General features: G+C 38.6%; 1 non-coding gene across 1 annotated transcript; it reads right to left on the reverse strand.

Annotated features, from left to right (window-relative positions):
• Positions 1 to 2863: 2863 nt before the first annotated feature.
• Positions 2864 to 2971, reverse strand: LOC130958538 (small nucleolar RNA R71). The gene has a single exon (XR_009077653.1). It is a non-coding gene; the product is annotated as a small nucleolar RNA R71 (small nucleolar RNA).
• Between the last annotated feature and the right edge of the window lie 1946 nt (positions 2972 to 4917).

A 4917-nucleotide genomic window follows, 5' to 3' on the forward strand; every position in this document is an offset into this window, starting at 1 on the left:
CTCACTTATGATCAAGGTGACTGACAACCACTCTTGTTCTACAAGCAATCAAGGCTTAGTGAATGTCTCTTGGATTCCTGATACATGATGCATGGTTGATCGCCTGACAACCGAGTGCTCGCCTGACAAACGAGCCAGCCATTCTGTGAGATCAGAGTCTTCGTGGTATAGGCAAGAACTGATGGCGGCATTCAAGAGAATCCGGAAGGTCTAACCTTGTCTGTGGTATTCTGAGTAGGATTCAATGATTGAATGACTGTGACGTGCTTCAAACTCCTGAGGGCGGGGCGTTAGTGACAGACACAAAAGAATCACTGGATTCTATTCCGGCCTGATTGAGAACCGACAGATGGATAGCCGTGCCGTGACAGGGTGCGTTGAACATTTCCAATGAGAGGATGGGAGGTAGCCACTGACAACGGTGAAACCCTTGCATAAGCTTGCCATGGAAAGGAGTAAGAAGGATTGGATGAAGACTGTAGGAAAGCAGAGAGACGGAAGGGAAGGCATCTTCATATGCTTATCTGAAGCTCTCACCAATGATATACATAAGTATCTCTATCTCTATCTTTATGCTTTATTCGTTTATCACTATATCCATTTGAGTCTGCCTGACTGAGATTTACAAGGTGACCATAGCTTGCTTCATAGCAACAATCTCCGTGGGATCGACCCTTACTCACGTAAGGTATTACTTGGACGACCCAGTGCACTTGTTGGTTAGTTGTGCGAAGTTGTAGTGATCACAATTTCGTGCACCACGTTTTTGGTGCCGTTGCCGGGGATTGTTTGTGTATGGACAACTGACGGTTCATCTTGTTGCTTAGATTAGGTATTATTTTTCTTCAGAGTTCTTAAGAATGAATTCTAGTGTTTCAAGGTGATGTTCTTATCATCACCAAAGCTGATTGATCATCATCAATTTAGCTCTTGAATGCAATGTCCTGCTGAAGCTTAGCTAGCTATGTCTAATTCCTTTAGACTAAAGCTTTAGACTAACATTGCATGATTCCTGGAATTCTCATTAAGAATTTTGATACCTTTATTTTCCCTTTCACCTAATTTTTGAAAAAAACCAAAAAAAATTACAAAATCATAAAAACCAAAAATATTTCTTGTTTAAGTCTAGTGTCTCATTTTAAGTTTGGTGTCAATTGCATGTTTCTGTTCTTCTTGCATTTTCAAATTTATGCATGTGTCTTCATTTATCTTCAAGTTGTTCTTGATGATTTCCTTGTTTTGATCTTTGAATTCTATTGACTTGAGTGTTTTGTTATTTCTTATGTGCATTCTCATTTTGTTAGTGTCAATAGTATACAAACTGCTAAGTTTGGTGTCTTGCATGCATTGTTATTTGATTTTAGTTGCATTTTGATTATTCCTCATTATTAAAAATCCAAAAATATTTTTAATTTGTGTCTTTTCAAGTCAATAATACAGAGAATTGAAGATTTAGAACATACTGCAGAGGAATCACACAGAAAAAGCTGAGCATTCAAAAATGCCCAGTGAAGAAGACAGACTGGCGTTTAAACGCCAGCCAGGGCCCAAAAGGGTAGAGTTTTGGGCGTTAAACGCCAGAATGTGCACCATTCTGGGCGTTTAACGCCAGGATGGCACAAGGGGGAAGATTTTGTTTTCAAAATCAATTTTTTTTCAAGTTTTCAAAGTTTTTCAAAATCAAATCTTTTTCAAATCAAATCTTTTCAATCAAATGTTTTCAAAATCAATTTCTTTCCTTTTTCAAAGATACTTACTAACAATTAATGATTTGATTGAACATTTTAAGTATGTTGCCTTTTCTGTTGAGAAAGGTTTAATGTTTGAATCATATCTTTTCTTGTTAGGCAAGTCATTAATTTTTAAAATCAAATCTTTTTAAAATGTTTTTCAAATCATATCTTTTTAAAATTGTTTTCAAATCAAATCTTTTTAAATTGTTTTCAAAATCATATCTTTTTAATCACATCTTTTTCAAAATAGTTTTCAAATCATATCTTTTTGATTTCTAATTTCAAAATCTTTTTCAAAAATCACATGATTTCTTTCCCACTTTTATTTTCGAAAATCAATTAAGTGTTTTTCAAAATGTTTTCAAAATCTTTTTAATTGAATTTTCGAAAATTACTTCCCTCCTTCTCACATCCTTCTATTTTTTTTTACTAACACTATTCCTTAATGCAAAATTCGAACTCCATCTTCTTTGATAAGTTCGAATTTTCTACTTCTTTCTTCTACTTTTCTTTTCCTCTGACACCTCAAGGAATCTCTATACTGTGACATAGAGGATTCCATATTTTCTTGTTTTCTTCTCTTTCATATGAGCAGGAACAAAGACAAAGGCATTCTTGTTGAAGCTGACCCTGAACCTGAAGGGACCTTGAAGCGAAAGCTAAGAGAAGCTAAGGCACAACTCTCTGTAGAGGACCTAACAGAAATCTTCAAAGAAGAAGAACCCATGGCAGCCGAAAATAACAACAATGCCAACAATGCAAGGAAGGTGCTGGGTGACTTTACTGCACCTACTCCCGACTTCTATGGGAGAAGCATCTCTATCCCTGCCATTGGAGCAAACAACTTTGAGCTTAAGCCTCAGTTAGTTTCTCTAATGCAACAGAATTGCAAGTTCCATGGACTTCCAATGGAAGATCCTCATCAGTTTTTAGCTGAGTTCTTGCAAATCTGTGACACAGTCAAGACTAATGGGGTTGACCCTGAGGTCTACAGACTGATGCTATTTCCCTTTGCTGTAAGAGACAGAGCTAGAATATGGTTGGACTCACAACCTAAAGATAGCCTGGACTCTTGGGAAAAGCTAGTCAATGCCTTCTTGGCAAAGTTCTTTCCACCTCAAAAATTGAGTAAGCTTAGAGTGGAAGTCCAAACCTTCAGACAGAAGGATGGTGAGTCCCTCTATGAAGCTTGGGAAAGATACAAACAATTGATCAGAAAATGTCCTTCAGACATGCTTTCTGAATGGAGCATCATAGGTATTTTCTATGATGGTCTCTCTGAACTATCCAAGATATCTTTGGATAGCTCCGCTGGAGGGTCTCTTCATCTGAAGAAGACGCCTACAGAAGCTCAAGAGCTCATTGAAATGGTTGCAAATAACCAATTCATGTACACTTCTGAAAGGAATCCTGTGAACAATAGGACTAGTCAGAAGAAAGGAGTTCTTGAGATTGACACTCTGAATGCCATATTGGCTCAGAACAAAATATTGACCCAACAAGTCAATTTGATTTCTCAAAGTCTGTCTGGAATGCAAAATGCACCAAGCAGTACTAAGGATGCTTCATCTGAAGAAGAAGCTTATGATCCTGAGAACCCTTCAATGGAAGAGGTGAATTACCTAAGAGAACCCTATGGAAACACCTATAATTCTTCATGGAGAAATCACCCAAATTTCTCATGGAAGAATCAAGAGAAACCTCAACAAGGTTTCAACAACAACAATGGTGGAAGAAACAGGTTTAGCAATGGCAAGCCTTTTCCATCATCTTCTCAGCAACAGACAGAGAATTCTAAGCAGAACCCCTCTGACTTAGCAACCATGGTCTCTGATCTAATCAAAACCACTCAAAGTTTCATGAATGAAACAAGGTCCTCCATTCGGAATTTGGAGGCACAAGTGGGACAGCTGAGCAAGAAAGTTACTGAACTCCCTCCTAGTACTTTCCCAAGCAATACAGAAGAAAATCCAAAAGGAGAGTGCAAGGCCATAAACATGGCCGAATCTGGAGAGGAAAGAGAGGAAGTGGACTGATGAGCGGATAATTTATACGCTTTTTGGCATTGTTTTTAGGTAGTTTTTAGTAAGATTGAGCTACTTTTAGGGATGTTTTCCTTAGTTTTTATGTTAAATTCACATTTCTGGACTTTACTATGAGTTTGTGTGTTTTTCTGTGATTTCAGGTAATTTCTGGCTGAAATTGAGGGATTTGAGCAAAACTCTGAAAAAGGCTGACAAAAGGACTGCTGATGTTGTTGGATTCTGACCTCCCTGCACTCGAAATGGATTTTCTGGAGCTACAGAACTCCAATTGGCGCGCTCTCAACGGCGTTGGAGAGTAGACATCCAGGGCTTTCCAGCAATATATAATAGTCTATACTTTATTCGGAAATTGACGACGTAACTTGGCGTTGAACGCCAAGTACATGCTGCTGTCTGGAGTTAAACGCCAGAAAAACGTCATGATCCGGAGTTGAACGCCCAAAACACGTCATAACTCGGAGTTCAACTCCAAGAGAAGCCTCAGCTCGTGGATTGATCAAGCTCAGCCCAAACATACACCAAGTGGGCCCCGGAAGTGGATTTATGCATCAATTACTTACTCATGTAAACCCTAGGAGCTAGTTTATTATAAATAGGATGATTTACTAATGTATTAGACATCTTTGGTCTCAGTTTTGTTTTATTCTTCATCCTAAGAGGCTATTGATCACGTTTTAGGGGGCTGGCCATTCGGCCATGCCTGGACCTTTCACTTATGTATTTTCAACGGTGGAGTTTCTACACACCATAGATTAAGGGTGTGGAGCTCTGCTGTACCTCAAGTATTAATGAAGTTCTATTTTCTTTTATTCAAATCTCTCTTATTCTTACTCCAAGATATTCATTCGCACCCAAGAACATGATGAATGTGATGATTAGATAACCCTCATTATCATTCTTATTTATGAACGCGCGTGATTGACAACCACTTCCGTTCTACATGCAACCGAGCTTGAATGTGTATCTCTTAGATTCCCCAACAGAATCTTCGTGGTATAAGCTAGATAGATGGCGGCATTTATGAGGATCCGGAAAGTCTCACCTTGTCTGTGGTATTCCGAGTAGGATCCTGGGAATCCGGAAAGTCTAACCTTGTCTGTGGTATTCCGAGTAGGATTCCGGTAATGAATGACTGTGAC

Source organism: Arachis stenosperma, chromosome 10 (genome assembly GCF_014773155.1).
Source record: "Arachis stenosperma cultivar V10309 chromosome 10, arast.V10309.gnm1.PFL2, whole genome shotgun sequence".
NCBI lineage: Eukaryota > Viridiplantae > Streptophyta > Magnoliopsida > Fabales > Fabaceae > Arachis > Arachis stenosperma.